Source organism: Leuresthes tenuis, unplaced genomic scaffold (assembly GCF_036924035.1).
Source record: "Leuresthes tenuis unplaced genomic scaffold, fLeuTen1.0.hap1 SCAF_1, whole genome shotgun sequence".
In the NCBI taxonomy this organism is placed as follows: Eukaryota; Metazoa; Chordata; class Actinopteri; order Atheriniformes; family Atherinopsidae; genus Leuresthes; species Leuresthes tenuis.
In genome coordinates, this window is record NW_027325355.1 from 42116988 (window position 1) to 42132104 (window position 15117).

The 15117-nt window shown below is 46.9% G+C and overlaps 37 pseudogenes; all 37 read right to left on the reverse strand.

Moving 5' to 3' along the window:
- Positions 1-242: 242 nt before the first annotated feature.
- On the reverse strand, positions 243-361 carry LOC140270278 (5S ribosomal RNA; annotated as a pseudogene).
- Positions 362-630: 269 nt separating this feature from the next.
- Positions 631-749, reverse strand: LOC140300269 (5S ribosomal RNA; annotated as a pseudogene).
- A 269-nt stretch (positions 750-1018) lies between these two features.
- Positions 1019-1137, reverse strand: LOC140289404 (5S ribosomal RNA; annotated as a pseudogene).
- A 269-nt stretch (positions 1138-1406) lies between these two features.
- Positions 1407-1525, reverse strand: LOC140299838 (5S ribosomal RNA; annotated as a pseudogene).
- Positions 1526-1794: 269 nt separating this feature from the next.
- Positions 1795-1913, reverse strand: LOC140275531 (5S ribosomal RNA; annotated as a pseudogene).
- Positions 1914-2185: 272 nt separating this feature from the next.
- Positions 2186-2304, reverse strand: LOC140281371 (5S ribosomal RNA; annotated as a pseudogene).
- Positions 2305-2573: 269 nt separating this feature from the next.
- LOC140300270 (5S ribosomal RNA) lies at positions 2574-2692 on the reverse strand (annotated as a pseudogene).
- A 269-nt stretch (positions 2693-2961) lies between these two features.
- Positions 2962-3080, reverse strand: LOC140289405 (5S ribosomal RNA; annotated as a pseudogene).
- Positions 3081-3349: 269 nt separating this feature from the next.
- LOC140296139 (5S ribosomal RNA) lies at positions 3350-3468 on the reverse strand (annotated as a pseudogene).
- Positions 3469-3737: 269 nt separating this feature from the next.
- Positions 3738-3856, reverse strand: LOC140300981 (5S ribosomal RNA; annotated as a pseudogene).
- A 656-nt stretch (positions 3857-4512) lies between these two features.
- Positions 4513-4631, reverse strand: LOC140299839 (5S ribosomal RNA; annotated as a pseudogene).
- Positions 4632-4900: 269 nt separating this feature from the next.
- On the reverse strand, positions 4901-5019 carry LOC140275541 (5S ribosomal RNA; annotated as a pseudogene).
- A 272-nt stretch (positions 5020-5291) lies between these two features.
- LOC140306993 (5S ribosomal RNA) lies at positions 5292-5410 on the reverse strand (annotated as a pseudogene).
- A 269-nt stretch (positions 5411-5679) lies between these two features.
- On the reverse strand, positions 5680-5798 carry LOC140270284 (5S ribosomal RNA; annotated as a pseudogene).
- A 269-nt stretch (positions 5799-6067) lies between these two features.
- On the reverse strand, positions 6068-6186 carry LOC140291433 (5S ribosomal RNA; annotated as a pseudogene).
- A 269-nt stretch (positions 6187-6455) lies between these two features.
- On the reverse strand, positions 6456-6574 carry LOC140289463 (5S ribosomal RNA; annotated as a pseudogene).
- A 269-nt stretch (positions 6575-6843) lies between these two features.
- Positions 6844-6962, reverse strand: LOC140299467 (5S ribosomal RNA; annotated as a pseudogene).
- Positions 6963-7231: 269 nt separating this feature from the next.
- Positions 7232-7350, reverse strand: LOC140302116 (5S ribosomal RNA; annotated as a pseudogene).
- Positions 7351-7619: 269 nt separating this feature from the next.
- LOC140296487 (5S ribosomal RNA) lies at positions 7620-7738 on the reverse strand (annotated as a pseudogene).
- Positions 7739-8007: 269 nt separating this feature from the next.
- Positions 8008-8126, reverse strand: LOC140300363 (5S ribosomal RNA; annotated as a pseudogene).
- Positions 8127-8782: 656 nt separating this feature from the next.
- LOC140279904 (5S ribosomal RNA) lies at positions 8783-8901 on the reverse strand (annotated as a pseudogene).
- A 269-nt stretch (positions 8902-9170) lies between these two features.
- On the reverse strand, positions 9171-9289 carry LOC140319128 (5S ribosomal RNA; annotated as a pseudogene).
- Positions 9290-9558: 269 nt separating this feature from the next.
- On the reverse strand, positions 9559-9677 carry LOC140288532 (5S ribosomal RNA; annotated as a pseudogene).
- A 269-nt stretch (positions 9678-9946) lies between these two features.
- On the reverse strand, positions 9947-10065 carry LOC140305985 (5S ribosomal RNA; annotated as a pseudogene).
- Positions 10066-10334: 269 nt separating this feature from the next.
- Positions 10335-10453, reverse strand: LOC140300479 (5S ribosomal RNA; annotated as a pseudogene).
- A 269-nt stretch (positions 10454-10722) lies between these two features.
- Positions 10723-10841, reverse strand: LOC140291230 (5S ribosomal RNA; annotated as a pseudogene).
- A 269-nt stretch (positions 10842-11110) lies between these two features.
- LOC140279252 (5S ribosomal RNA) lies at positions 11111-11229 on the reverse strand (annotated as a pseudogene).
- A 272-nt stretch (positions 11230-11501) lies between these two features.
- Positions 11502-11619, reverse strand: LOC140296983 (5S ribosomal RNA; annotated as a pseudogene).
- Positions 11620-11888: 269 nt separating this feature from the next.
- LOC140313364 (5S ribosomal RNA) lies at positions 11889-12007 on the reverse strand (annotated as a pseudogene).
- A 269-nt stretch (positions 12008-12276) lies between these two features.
- LOC140288533 (5S ribosomal RNA) lies at positions 12277-12395 on the reverse strand (annotated as a pseudogene).
- Positions 12396-12664: 269 nt separating this feature from the next.
- On the reverse strand, positions 12665-12783 carry LOC140299633 (5S ribosomal RNA; annotated as a pseudogene).
- Positions 12784-13052: 269 nt separating this feature from the next.
- LOC140300843 (5S ribosomal RNA) lies at positions 13053-13171 on the reverse strand (annotated as a pseudogene).
- A 269-nt stretch (positions 13172-13440) lies between these two features.
- LOC140291232 (5S ribosomal RNA) lies at positions 13441-13559 on the reverse strand (annotated as a pseudogene).
- Positions 13560-13828: 269 nt separating this feature from the next.
- LOC140279255 (5S ribosomal RNA) lies at positions 13829-13947 on the reverse strand (annotated as a pseudogene).
- Positions 13948-14219: 272 nt separating this feature from the next.
- On the reverse strand, positions 14220-14337 carry LOC140296984 (5S ribosomal RNA; annotated as a pseudogene).
- Positions 14338-14606: 269 nt separating this feature from the next.
- On the reverse strand, positions 14607-14725 carry LOC140313369 (5S ribosomal RNA; annotated as a pseudogene).
- A 269-nt stretch (positions 14726-14994) lies between these two features.
- Positions 14995-15113, reverse strand: LOC140288535 (5S ribosomal RNA; annotated as a pseudogene).
- Between the last annotated feature and the right edge of the window lie 4 nt (positions 15114-15117).

Here is a 15117-nt window from a genome sequence, read left to right on the forward strand (position 1 = left end):
TATAAGTACAGGAATCATACGGTTCCTCTATGCAACCAGTTAATTTCCGAGAAAGGCTGATGTGTACTGGGCACATCTTCTTCCCTGACGTGATTATTCTCTGCAGCTGAAACTGAGACTCTCAGATCACTTTGTGTCTGCCAACAAAGCAGCAGCAGCTGAAGATGACCAACTTCCTCATGTGTCACAGGGTGATCAGACGTTGCAACAAAAGACATGCAGGTGGTAGAGAGAAGAGAAAAAGCTTACAGCACCTGGTATTCCCAGACAGTCTACCATCCAAGTACTAACCAGGCCCAAACCTGCTTGGCTTCTGAGATCAGACGAGGTCGGGCATATTCAGGGTGGTGTGGCCGTAAGCAACCATAACTGTGACAAATGTGCATTATATAGGTACTGGAATCATACAGTTCCTCTATGTAACCAGATAATTGCCGTGAAAAGCTGATAAGTAGTGGGCACATCTTCTTCCCTGACGTGATTATTCTCTCGAGCTGAAACTGAGACTCTCAGATCACTTTGTGTCTGCCAACAAAGCAGCAGAAGCTGAAGATGACCAACTTCCTCATGTGTCACAGGGTGATCAGACATTGCAACAAAAGACATGCAGGTGGTAGAGAGAAGAGAAAAAGCTTACAGCTCCTGGTATTCCCAAGCGGTCTCCCATTTAAGTACTAACCAGGCCCAACCCTCCTTGGCTACCGAGATCAGACGAGGTCGGGCGTGTTCAGGGTGGTGTGGCCGTAAGCAACAATGTCTGTGACAAATGTGCATTATATAGGCACTGGAATCATACGGTTCCTCTATGCAACCAGATAATTGCCGAGAAAGGCACACTTGTAGTGGGCAAATCTTCTTCCCTCATGTGATCATTCTCTGCAGCTGAAACTGAGACTCTCAGATCACTTCGTGTCTGCCAACAAAGCAGCAGCAGCTGAAAATGACCACCTTTCTCATGTGTCACAGGGTGATCAGACGTTGCAACAAAAGACATGCAGGTGGTCGAGAGAAGAGAAAAAGCTTAGAGCACCTGGTATTCCCAAGAGGTCTTCCATCCAAGTACTAACCACGCCCAACCCTCCTTGGCTTCCGAGATCAGACGAGGTCGGGCATGTTCAGGGTGGTGTGGCCGTAAGCAACAATGTCTCTGACAAATGTGCATTATATAGGTACTGGAATCATACGGTTCCTCTATGCAACCAGATAATTGCCGAGAAAGGCTGATGTGTAGCGGGCAAATCATCTTCTCTGATGTGATCATTCTCTGCAACTGAAACTGAGACTCTCAGATCACTTTGTGTAAGCCAACAAAGCAGCAGCAGCTGAAGATGACCAACTTCCTCATGTGTCACAGGGTGATCAGACGTTGCAACAAAAGACATGCAGGTTGTAGAGAGAAGAGAAAAAGCTTACAGCACCTGGTATTCCCAAGCAGTCTCCCATCCAAGTACTAAGCAGGCTCAACCCTGCTTGGCTTCCGAGATCAGACGAGGTCGGGTATGTTCAGGGTGGTGTGGCCGTAAGCAACAATGTGTCTGACAAAAGTGCATTATATAAGTACAGGAATCATACGGTTCTTCTATGTAACCAGATAATTGCTGAGAAAGGCTGATGTGTAGTGGGCACATCTTCTTCCCTGACGTGATTATTCTCTTCAGCTGAAACTGAGACTCTCAGATCACTTCGTGTCTTCCAACAAAGCAGCAGCAGCTGAAGATGACCAACTTCCTCATGTGTCACAGGGTGATCAGACGTTGCAACAAAAGACATGCAGGTTGTAGAGAGAAGAGAAAACGCTTACAGCACCTGGTATTCCCAAGCAGTCTCCCATTAAAGTACTAACCAGGCCCAACCCTCCTTGGCTTCCGAGATCAGACGAGGTCGGGCATATTCAGGGTGGTGTGGCCGTAAGGAACAATTTCTGTGACAAATGTGCATTATATAAGTACTGGAATCATACACTTCCTCTATGTAACCAGATAATTTCCGAGAAAGGCTCACTTGTTATGGGCACTTCTTCTTCCCTGATGTGATCATTCTCTGCAGCTGAAACTGAGACTCTCAGATCACTTCGTGTCTGCCAACAAAGCAGCAGCAGCTGCTGAAGATGACCAACTTCCTCATGTGTCACAGGGTGATCAGACGTTGCAACAAAAGACATGCAGGTGGTAGAGAGAAGAGAAAAAGCTTAAAGCACCTGGTATTCCCAAGAGGTCTACCATCCAAGTACTAACCAGGCCCAAACCTGCTTGGCTTCTGAGATCAGACGAGGTCGGGCATATTCAGGGTGGTGTGGCCGTAAGCAACCATAACTGTGACAAATGTGCATTATATAGGTACTGGAATCATACAGTTCCTCTATGTAACCAGATAATTGCCGTGAAAAGCTGATAAGTAGTGGGCACATCTTCTTCCCTGACGTGATTATTCTCTCGAGCTGAAACTGAGACTCTCAGATCACTTTGTGTCTGCCAACAAAGCAGCAGAAGCTGAAGATGACCAACTTCCTCATGTGTCACAGGGTGATCAGACATTGCAACAAAAGACATGCAGGTGGTAGAGAGAAGAGAAAAAGCTTACAGCTCCTGGTATTCCCAAGCGGTCTCCCATTTAAGTACTAACCAGGCCCAACCCTCCTTGGCTACCGAGATCAGACGAGGTCGGGCGTGTTCAGGGTGGTGTGGCCGTAAGCAACAATGTCTGTGACAAATGTGCATTATATAGGCACTGGAATCATACGGTTCCTCTATGCAACCAGATAATTGCCGAGAAAGGCACACTTGTAGTGGGCAAATCTTCTTCCCTCATGTGATCATTCTCTGCAGCTGAAACTGAGACTCTCAGATCACTTCGTGTCTGCCAACAAAGCAGCAGCAGCTGAAAATGACCACCTTTCTCATGTGTCACAGGGTGATCAGACGTTGCAACAAAAGACATGCAGGTGGTCGAGAGAAGAGAAAAAGCTTAGAGCACCTGGTATTCCCAAGAGGTCTTCCATCCAAGTACTAACCACGCCCAACCCTCCTTGGCTTCCGAGATCAGACGAGGTCGGGCATGTTCAGGGTGGTGTGGCCGTAAGCAACAATGTCTCTGACAAATGTGCATTATATAGGTACTGGAATCATACGGTTCCTCTATGCAACCAGATCATTTCCGAGAAAGGCTGATGTGTAGTGGGCACATCTTCTTCCCTGACGTGATTATTCTCTGCAGCTGAAACTGAGACTCTCAGATCACTTCGTGTCTGCCAACAAAGCAGCAGTAGCTGAAGATGACCAACTTCCTCATGTGTATCAGGGTGATCAGACGTTGCAACAAAAGACATGCAGGTGGTAGAGAGAAGAGAAAAAGCTTACAGCACCTGATATTCCCAGAGAGTCTACCATCCAAGTACTAACCAGGCCAAAACCTGCTTGGCTTCCGAGATCAGACGTGGTCAGGCATTTTCAGGGTGGTGTGGCCGTAATTAACCATAACTGTGACAAATGTGCATTATAAAGGTACTGGAATCATACAGTTCCTCTATGTAACCAGATAATTGCCGAGAAAAGCTGATAAGTAGTGGGCACATCTTCTTCCCTGACGTGATTATTCTCTCGAGCTGAAACTGAGACTCTCAGATCACTTCGTGTCTGCCAACAAAGCAGCAGAAGCTGAAGATGACCAACTTCCTCATGTGTCACAGGGTGATCAGACGTTGCAACAAAAGACATGCAGGTGGTAGAGAGAAGAGAAAAAGCTTAAGGCACCTGGTATTCCCAAGCGGTCTACCATTCAAGTACTAACCAGGCCCAACCCTGCTTGGCTTCCGAGATCAGACGAGGTCGGGCTTATTCAGGGTGGTGTGGCCGTAAGCAACAATATCGGTGACAAATGTGCATTATATAGGTACTGGAATCATACACTTCCTCTGTGTAACCAGATAATTGCCGAAAAAGGCTGACTTGTAGTGGGTTCATCTTTCTCCTTGATGTGATTATTCTCTTCAGCTGAAACTGAGACTCTCAGATCACCTCGTGTCTATCAACAAAGCAGCAGCAGCTGAAGATGACCAACTTCTTCACGTGTCACAGGGTGATCAGACGTTGCAACAAAAGACATGCAGGTGGTAGAGAGAAGAGAAAAAGCTTACAGCACCTGGTATTCCCAAGCTGTCTCCCATCCAAGTACTAACCAGGTACAACCTTCTTGGTGTCCGAGATCAGACGAGGTCGGGCTTATTCAGGGTGGTGTGGCCGTAAGCAACAATGTCTCTGACAAATGTGCATTATATAGGTACTGGAATCATACGGTTCCTCTATGCAACCAGATAATTGCCGAGAAAGGCTGATGTGTAGCGGGCAAATCATCTTCTCTGATGTGATCATTCTCTGCAACTGAAACTGAGACTCTCAGATCACTTTGTGTAAGCCAACAAAGCAGCAGCAGCTGAAGATGACCAACTTCCTCATGTGTCACAGGGTGATCAGACGTTGCAACAAAAGACATGCAGGTTGTAGAGAGAAGAGAAAAAGCTTACAGCACCTGGTATTCCCAAGCAGTCTCCCATCCAAGTACTAAGCAGGCTCAACCCTGCTTGGCTTCCGAGATCAGACGAGGTCGGGTATGTTCAGGGTGGTGTGGCCGTAAGCAACAATGTGTCTGACAAAAGTGCATTATATAAGTACAGGAATCATACGGTTCCTCTATGTAACCAGATAATTGCTGAGAAAGGCTGATGTGTAGTGGGCACATCTTCTTCCCTGACGTGATTATTCTCTTCAGCTGAAACTGAGACTCTCAGATCACTTCGTGTCTTCCAACAAAGCAGCAGCAGCTGAAGATGACCAACTTCCTCATGTGTCACAGGGTGATCAGACGTTGCAACAAAAGACATGCAGGTTGTAGAGAGAAGAGAAAACGCTTACAGCACCTGGTATTCCCAAGCAGTCTCCCATTAAAGTACTAACCAGGCCCAACCCTCCTTGGCTTCCGAGATCAGACGAGGTCGGGCATATTCAGGGTGGTGTGGCCGTAAGGAACAATTTCTGTGACAAATGTGCATTATATAAGTACTGGAATCATACACTTCCTCTATGTAACCAGATAATTTCCGAGAAAGGCTCACTTGTTATGGGCACTTCTTCTTCCCTGATGTGATCATTCTCTGCAGCTGAAACTGAGACTCTCAGATCACTTCGTGTCTGCCAACAAAGCAGCAGCAGCTGCTGAAGATGACCAACTTCCTCATGTGTCACAGGGTGATCAGACGTTGCAACAAAAGACATGCAGGTGGTAGAGAGAAGAGAAAAAGCTTAAAGCACCTGGTATTCCCAAGAGGTCTTCCATCCAAGTACTAACCAGGCCCAACCCTCCTTGGCTTCCGAGATCAGACGAGGTCGGGCATGTTCAGGGTGGTGTGGCCGTAAGCAACAATGTCTCTGACAAATGTGCATTATATAGGTACTGGAATCATACGGTTCCTCTATGCAACCAGTTAATTTCCGAGAAAGGCTGATGTGTACTGGGCACATCTTCTTCCCTGACGTGATTATTCTCTGCAGCTGAAACTGAGACTCTCAGATCACTTTGTGTCTGCCAACAAAGCAGCAGCAGCTGAAGATGACCAACTTCCTCATGTGTCACAGGGTGATCAGACGTTGCAACAAAAGACATGCAGGTGGTAGAGAGAAGAGAAAAAGCTTACAGCACCTGGTATTCCCAGACAGTCTACCATCCAAGTACTAACCAGGCCCAAACCTGCTTGGCTTCTGAGATCAGACGAGGTCGGGCATATTCAGGGTGGTGTGGCCGTAAGCAACCATAACTGTGACAAATGTGCATTATATAGGTACTGGAATCATACAGTTCCTCTATGTAACCAGATAATTGCAGAGAAAAGCTGATAAGTAGTGGGCACATCTTCTTCCCTGACGTGATTATTCTCTCGAGCTGAAAGTGAGACTCTCAGATCACTTTGTGTCTGCCAACAAAGCAGCAGAAGCTGAAGATGACCAACTTCCTCATGTGTCACAGGGTGATCAGACATTGCAACAAAAGACATGCAGGTGGTAGAGAGAAGAGAAAAAGCTTAAAGCACCTGGTATTCCCAAGAGGTCTTCCATCCAAGTACAAACCATGCCCAACCCTGCTTGGTTTCCGAGATCAGACGAGGTCGGGCATGTTCAGGGTTGTGTGGCCGTAAGCAACAATGTCTCTGACAAATGTGCATTATATAGGTACTGGAATCATACGGTTCCTCTATGCACCCAGATAATTGCAGAGAAAGGCTGATGTGTAGCGGGCATATCATCTTCTCTGATGTGATCATTCTCTGCAACTGAAACTGAGACTCTCAGATCACTTTGTGTCTGCCAACAAAGCAGCAGCAGCTGAAGATGACCAACTTCCTCATGTGTCACAGGGTGATCAGACGTTGCAACAAAAGACATGCAGGTGGTAGAGAGAAGAGAAAAAGCTTACAGCACCTGGTATTCCCAAGAGGTCTTCCATCCAAGTACTAACCACGCCCAACCCTCCTTGGCTTCCAAGATCAGACGAGGTCGGGCATATTCAGGGTGGTGCGGCCGTAAGCAACAATAGCTGTGACAAATGTGCATTATATACGTACTGGAATCATACACTTCTTCTATGTAACCAGATAATTGCAGAGAAAGGCTGACTTGTAGTGGGCACATCTTCTTCCCTGATGTGATTATTCTCTTCAGCTGAAACTGAGACTCTCAGATCACTTCGTGTCTGCCAACAAAGCAGCAGAAGCTGAAGATGACCAACTTCCTCATGTGTCACAGGGTGATCAGATGTTGCAACAAAAGACATGCAGGTGGTAGAGAGAAGAGAAAACGCTTACAGCACATGGTATTCCCAAGAGGTCTTCCATCCAAGTACTAACCACGCCCAACCCTCCTTGGCTTCCGAGATCAGACGAGGTCGGGTATGTTCAGGGTGGTGTGGCCGTAAGCAACAATGTCTCTGACAAATGTGCATTATATAGGTACTGGAATCATACGGTTCCTCTATGCAACCAGATCATTTCCGAGAAAGGCTGATGTGTAGTGGGCACATCTTCTTCCCTGACGTGATTATTCTCTGCAGCTGAAACTGAGACTCTCAGATCACTTTGTGTCTGCCAACACAGCAGCAGCAGCTGAAGATGACCAACTTCCTCATGTGTCACAGGGTGATCAGACGTTGCAACAAAAGACATGCAGGTGGTAGAGAGAAGAGAAAAAGCTTACAGCACCTGGTATTCCCAGACAGTCTACCATCCAAGTACTAACCAGGCCCAAACCTGCTTGGCTTCCGAGATCAGACGTGGTCGGGCATATTCAGGGTGGTGTGGCCGTAAGCAACCATAACTGTGACAAATGTGCATTATATAGGTACTGGAATCATACAGTTCCTCTATGTAACCAGATAATTGCCGAGAAAAGCTGATAAGTAGTGGGCACATTTTCTTCCCTGACGTGATTATTCTCTCGAGCTGAAACTGAGACTCTCAGATCACTTTGTGTCTGCCAACAAAGCAGCAGAAGCTGAAGATGACCAACTTCCTCATGTGTCACAGGGTGATCAGACGTTGCAACAAAAGACATGCAGGTGGTACAGAGAAGAGAAAAAGCTTACAGCACCTCGTATTCCCAAGAGGTCTTCCATCCAAGTACAAACCAGGCCCAACTGTGCTTGGCTTCCGAGATCAGACTAGGTCGGGCATGTTCAGGGTTGTGTGGCCGTAAGCAACAATGTCTCTGACAAATGTGCATTATATAGGTACTGGAATCATACGGTTCCTCTATGCAACCAGATAATTGCCGAGAAAGGCTGATGTGTAGCGGGCATATCATCTTCTCTGATGTGATCATTCTCTGCAACTGAAACTGAGGCTCTCAGATCACTTCGTGTCAGCCAACAAAGCAGCAGCAGCTGAAGATGACCAACTTCCTCATGTGTCACAGGGTGATCAGACGTTGCAACAAAAGACATGCAGGTGGTAGAGAGAAGAGAAAAAGCTTACAGCACCTGGTATTCCGAAGTGGTCTCCCATCCAAGTACTAACCAGGCCCAACCCTGCTTTTCTTCCAAGATCAGACGAGGTCAGGTATATTCAGGGTGGTGCGGCCGTAAGCAACAATATCGGTGACAAATGTGCATTATATAGGTACTGGAATCATACACTTCCTCTGTGTAACCAGATAATTGCCGAAAAAGGCTGACTTGTAGTTGGTTCATCTTCCTCCTTGATGTGATTATTCTCTTCAGCTGAAACTGAGACTCTCAGATCACCTCGTGTCTATCAACAAAGCAGCAGCAGCTGAAGATGACCAACTTCTTCACGTGTCACAGGGTGATCAGACGTTGCAACAAAAGACATGCAGGTGGTAGAGAGAAGAGAAAAAGCTTACAGCACCTGGTATTCCCAAGCTGTCTCCCATCCAAGTACTAACCAGGTACAACCTTCTTGGTGTCCGAGATCAGACGAGGTCGGGCTTATTCAGGGTGGTGTGGCCGTAAGCAACAATGTCTCTGACAAATGTGCATTATATAGGTACTGGAATCATACGGTTCCTCTATGCAACCAGATAATGGCCGAGAAAGGCTGATGTGTAGCGGGCAAATCATCTTCTCTGATGTGATCATTCTCTGCAACTGAAACTGAGACTCTCAGATCACTTTGTGTCAGCCAACAAAGCAGCAGCAGCTGAAGATGACCAACTTCCTCATGTGTCACAGGGTGATCAGACGTTGCAACAAAAGACATGCAGGTTGTAGAGAGAAGAGAAAATGCTTACAGCACCTGGTATTCCCAAGCAGTCTCCCATCCAAGTACTAAGCAGGTTCAACCCTGCTTGGCTTCCAAGATCAGACGAGGTCGGGTATGTTCAGGGTGGTGTGGCCGTAAGCAACAATGGGTCTGACAAAAGTGCATTATATAACTACAGGAATCATACGGTTCCTCTATGTAACCAGATAATTGCTGAGAAAGGCTGATGTGTAGTGGGCACATCTTCTTCCCTGACGTGATTATTCTCTTCAGTTGAAACTGAGACTCTCAGATCACTTCGTGTCTTCCAACAAAGCAGCAGCAGCTGAAGATGGCCAACTTCCTCATGTGTCACAGGGTGATCAGACGTTGCAACAAAAGACATGCAGGTGGTACAGAGAAGAGAAAAAGCTTACAGCACCTCGTATTCCCAAGCGGTCTCCCATTTAAGTACTAACCAGGCCCAACCCTCCTTGGCTACCGAGATCAGACGAGGTCGGGCATGTTCAGGGTGGTGTGGCCGTAAGCAACAATGTCTGTGACAAATGTGCATTATATAGGTACTGGATTCATACGGTTCCTCTATGTAACCAGATAATTGCCGAGAAAGGCTGACTTGTAGTGGGCAAATCTTCTTCCCTCATGTGATCATTCTCTGCAGCTGAAACTGAGACTCTCAGATCACTTCGTGTCTTCCAACAAAGCAGCAGCAGCTGAAGATGGCCAACTTCCTCATGTGTCACAGGGTGATCAGACGTTGCAACAAAAGACATGCAGGTGGTCGAGATAAGACAAAACGCTTACAGCACCTGGTATTCCCAAGCAGTCTCCCATTAAAGTACTAACCAGGCCCAACCCTCCTTGGCTTCCGAGATCAGACGAGGTCGGGCTTATTCAGGGTGGTGTGGCCGTAAGGAACAATTTCTGTGACAAATGTGCATTATATAGGTACTGGAATCATACAATTCCTCTATGTAACCAGATAATTGCAGAGAAAGGCTGACTTGTTATGGGCACATCTTCTTCCCTGATGTGATTATTCTCTGCAGCTGAAACTGAGACTCTCAGATCACTTCGTGTCTGCCAACAAAGCAGCAGCAGCTGAAGATGACCAACTTCCTCATGTGTCACAGGGTGATCAGACGTTGCAACAAAAGACATGCAGGTGGTCGAGAGAAGACAAAAAGCTTACAGCTCCTGGTATTCCCAAGCGGTCTCCCATTTAAGTACTAACCAGGCCCAACCCTCCTTGGCTACCGAGATCAGACGAGGTCGGGCATGTTCAGGGTGGTGTGGCCGTAAGCAACAATGTCTGTGACAAATGTGCATTATATAGGTACTGGAATCATACGGTTCCTCTATGTAACCAGATAATTGCCGAGAAAGGCTGACTTGTAGTGGGCAAATCTTCTTCCCTCATGTGATCATTCTCTGCAGCTGAAACTGAGACTCTCAGATCACTTCGTGTCTGCCAACAAAGCAGCAGCAGCTGAAGATGACCACCTTCCTCATGTGTCACAGGGTGATCAGACGTTGCAACAAAAGACATGCAGGTGGTCGAGAGAAGAGAAAAAGCTTACAGCACCTGGTATTCCCAAGAGGTCTTCCATCCAAGTACTAACCACGCCCAACCCTCCTTGGCTTCCGAGATCAGACGAGGTCGGGTATGTTCAGGGTGGTGTGGCCGTAAGCAACAATGTCTCTGACAAATGTGCATTATATAGGTACTGGAATCATACGGTTCCTCTATGCAACCAGATCATTTCCGAGAAAGGCTGATGTGTATTGGGCACATCTTCTGCCCTGACGTGATTATTCTCTGCAGCTGAAACTGAGACTCTCAGATCACTTTGTGTCTGCCAACACAGCAGCAGCAGCTGAAGATGACCAACTTCCTCATGTGTCACAGGGTGATCAGACGTTGCAACAAAAGACATGCAGGTGGTAGAGAGAAGAGAATCAGCTTACAGCACCTGGTATTCCCAGATATTCTACCATCCAAGTACTAACCAGGCCCAAACCTGCTTGGCTTCCGAGATCAGACGTGGTCAGGCATATTCAGGGTGGTGTGGCCGTAAGCAACCATAACTGTGACAAATGTGCATTATATAGGTACTGGAATCATACAGTTCCTCTATGTAACCAGATAATTGCCGAGAAAAGCTGATAAGTAGTGGGCACATCTTCTTCCCTGACGTGATTATTCTCTCGAGCTGAAACTGAGACTCTCAGATCACTTTGTGTCTGCCAACAAAGCAGCAGAAGCTGAAGATGACCAACTTCCTCATGTGTCACAGGGTGATCAGACGTTGCAACAAAAGACATGCAGGTGGTACAGAGAAGAGAAAAAGCTTACAGCACCTCGTATTCCGAAGTGGTCTCCCATCCAAATACTAACGAGGCCCAACCCTGCTTTTCTTCCAAGATCAGACGAGGTCAGGTATATTCAGGGTGGTGCGGCCGTAAGCAACAATATCGGTGACAAATGTGCATTATATAGGTACTGGAATCATACACTTCCTCTGTGTAACCAGATAATTGCCGAAAAAGGCTGACTTGTAGTGGGCACATCATCTTCCTCCTTGATGTGATTATTCTCTTCAGCTGAAACTGAGACTCTCAGATCACCTCGTGTCTATCAACAAAGCAGCAGCAGCTGAAGATGACCAACTTCTTCACGTGTCACAGGGTGATCAGACGTTGCAACAAAAGACATGCAGGTGGTAGAGAGAAGAGAAAAAGCTTACAGCACCTGGTATTCCCAAGCTGTCTCCCATCCAAGTACTAACCAGGTACAACCTTCTTGGTGTCCGAGATCAGACGAGGTCGGGCTTATTCAAGGTGGTGTGGCCGTAAGCAACAATGTCTCTGACAAATGTGCATTATATAGGTATTGGAATCATACGGTTCCTCTATGCAACCAGATAATTGCCGAGAAAGGCTGATGTGTAGCGGGCAAATCATCTTCTCTGATGTGATCATTCTCTGCAACCGAAACTGAGACTCTCAGATCACTTTGTGTCAGCCAACAAAGCAGCAGCAGCTGAAGATGACCAACTTCCTCATGTGTCACAGGGTGATCAGACGTTGCAACAAAAGACATGCAGGTTGTAGAGAGAAGAGAAAACGCTTACAGCACCTGGTATTCCCAAGCAGTCTCCCATCCAAGTACTAAGCAGGTTCAACCCTGCTTGGCTTCCGAGATCAGACGAGGTCGGGTATGTTCAGGGTGGTGTGGCCGTAAGCAACAATGTGTCTGACAAAAGTGCATTATATAAGTACAGGAATCATACGGTTCCTCTATGTAACCAGATAATTGCTGAGAAAGGCTGATGTGTAGTGGGCACATCTTCTTCCCTGACGTGATTATTCTCTTCAGTTGAAACTGAGACTCTCAGATCACTTCGTGTCTTCCAACAAAGCAGCAGCAGCTGAAGATGGCCAACTTCCTCATGTGTCACAGGGTGATCAGACGTTGCAAGAAAAGACATGCAGGTTGTAGAGAGAAGAGAAAACGCTTACAGCACCTGGTATTCCCAAGCAGTCTCCCATTAAAGTACTAACCAGGCCCAACCCTCCTTGGCTTCCGAGATCAGACGAGGTCGGGCTTATTCAGGGTGGTGTGGCCGTAAGGAACAATTTCTGTGACAAATGTGCATTATATAGGTACTGGAATCATACAATTCCTCTATGTAACCAGATAATTGCAGAGAAAGGCTGACTTGTTATGGGCACATCTTCTTCCCTGATGTGATCATTCTCTGCAGCTGAAACTGAGACTCTCAGATCACTTCGTGTCTGCCAACAAAGCAGCAGCAGCTGAAGATGACCAACTTCCTCATGTGTCACAGGGTGATCAGACGTTGCAACAAAAGACATGCAGGTGGTCGAGAGAAGACAAAAAGCTTACAGCTCCTGGTATTCCCAAGTGGTCTCCCATCCAAGTACTAACCAGGCCCAACCCTCCTTGGCTACCGAGATCAGACGAGGTCGGGCATGTTCAGGGTGGTGTGGCCGTAAGCAACAATGTCTGTGACAAATGTGCATTATATAGGTACTGGAATCATACGGTTCCTCTATGTAACCAGATAATTGCCGAGAAAGGCTGACTTGTAGTGGGCAAATCTTCTTCCCTCATGTGATCATTCTCTGCAGCTGAAACTGAGACTCTCAGATCACTTCGTGTCTGCCAACAAAGCAGCAGAAGCTGAAGATGACCACCTTCCTCATGTGTCACAGGGTGATCAGACGTTGCAACAAAAGACATGCAGGTGGTCGAGAGAAGACAAAAAGCTTACAGCTCCTGGTATTCCCAAGTGGTCTCCCATCCAAGTACTAACCACGCCCAACCCTCCTTGGCTTCCGAGATCAGACGAGGTCGGGTATGTTCAGGGTGGTGTGGCCGTAAGCAACAATGTCTCTGACAAATGTGCATTATATAGGTACTGGAATCATACGGTTCCTCTATGCAACCAGATCATTTCCGAGAAAGGCTGATGTGTAGTGGGCACATCTTCTGCCCTGACGTGATTATTCTCTGCAGCTGAAACTGAGACTCTCAGATCACTTTGTGTCTGCCAACACAGCAGCAGCAGCTGAAGATGACCAACTTCCTCATGTGTCACAGGGTGATCAGACGTTGCAACAAAAGACATGCAGGTGGTAGAGAGAAGAGAATCAGCTTACAGCACCTGGTATTCCCAGATATTCTACCATCCAAGTACTAACCAGGCCCAAACCTGCTTGGCTTCCGAGATCAGACGTGGTCAGGCATATTCAGGGTGGTGTGGCCGTAAGCAACCATAACTGTGACAAATGTGCATTATATAGGTACTGGAATCATACAGTTCCTCTATGTAACCAGATAATTGCCGAGAAAAGCTGATAAGTAGTGGGCACATCTTCTTCCCTGACGTGATTATTCTCTCGAGCTGAAACTGAGACTCTCAGATCACTTTGTGTCTGCCAACAAAGCAGCAGAAGCTGAAGATGACCAACTTCCTCATGTGTCACAGGGTGATCAGACGTTGCAACAAAAGACATGCAGGTGGTACAGAGAAGAGAAAAAGCTTACAGCACCTCGTATTCCGAAGTGGTCTCCCATCCAAATACTAACGAGGCCCAACCCTGCTTTTCTTCCAAGATCAGACGAGGTCAGGTATATTCAGGGTGGTGCGGCCGTAAGCAACAATATCGGTGACAAATGTGCATTATATAGGTACTGGAATCATACACTTCCTCTGTGTAACCAGATAATTGCCGAAAAAGGCTGACTTGTAGTGGGCACATCATCTTCCTCCTTGATGTGATTATTCTCTTCAGCTGAAACTGAGACTCTCAGATCACCTCGTGTCTATCAACAAAGCAGCAGCAGCTGAAGATGACCAACTTCTTCACGTGTCACAGGGTGATCAGACGTTGCAACAAAAGACATGCAGGTGGTAGAGAGAAGAGAAAAAGCTTACAGCACCTGGTATTCCCAAGCTGTCTCCCATCCAAGTACTAACCAGGTACAACCTTCTTGGTGTCCGAGATCAGACGAGGTCGGGCTTATTCAAGGTGGTGTGGCCGTAAGCAACAATGTCTCTGACAAATGTGCATTATATAGGTATTGGAATCATACGGTTCCTCTATGCAACCAGATAATTGCCGAGAAAGGCTGATGTGTAGCGGGCAAATCATCTTCTCTGATGTGATCATTCTCTGCAACCGAAACTGAGACTCTCAGATCACTTTGTGTCAGCCAACAAAGCAGCAGCAGCTGAAGATGACCAACTTCCTCATGTGTCACAGGGTGATCAGACGTTGCAACAAAAGACATGCAGGTTGTAGAGAGAAGAGAAAACGCTTACAGCACCTGGTATTCCCAAGCAGTCTCCCATCCAAGTACTAAGCAGGTTCAACCCTGCTTGGCTTCCGAGATCAGACGAGGTCGGGTATGTTCAGGGTGGTGTGGCCGTAAGCAACAATGTGTCTGACAAAAGTGCATTATATAAGTACAGGAATCATACGGTTCCTCTATGTAACCAGATAATTGCTGAGAAAGGCTGATGTGTAGTGGGCACATCTTCTTCCCTGACGTGATTATTCTCTTCAGTTGAAACTGAGACTCTCAGATCACTTCGTGTCTTCCAACAAAGCAGCAGCAGCTGAAGATGGCCAACTTCCTCATGTGTCACAGGGTGATCAGACGTTGCAAGAAAAGACATGCAGGTTGTAGAGAGAAGAGAAAACGCTTACAGCACCTGGTATTCCCAAGCAGTCTCCCATTAAAGTACTAACCAGGCCCAACCCTCCTTGGCTTCCGAGATCAGACGAGGTCGGGCTTATTCAGGGTGGTGTGGCCGTAAGGAACA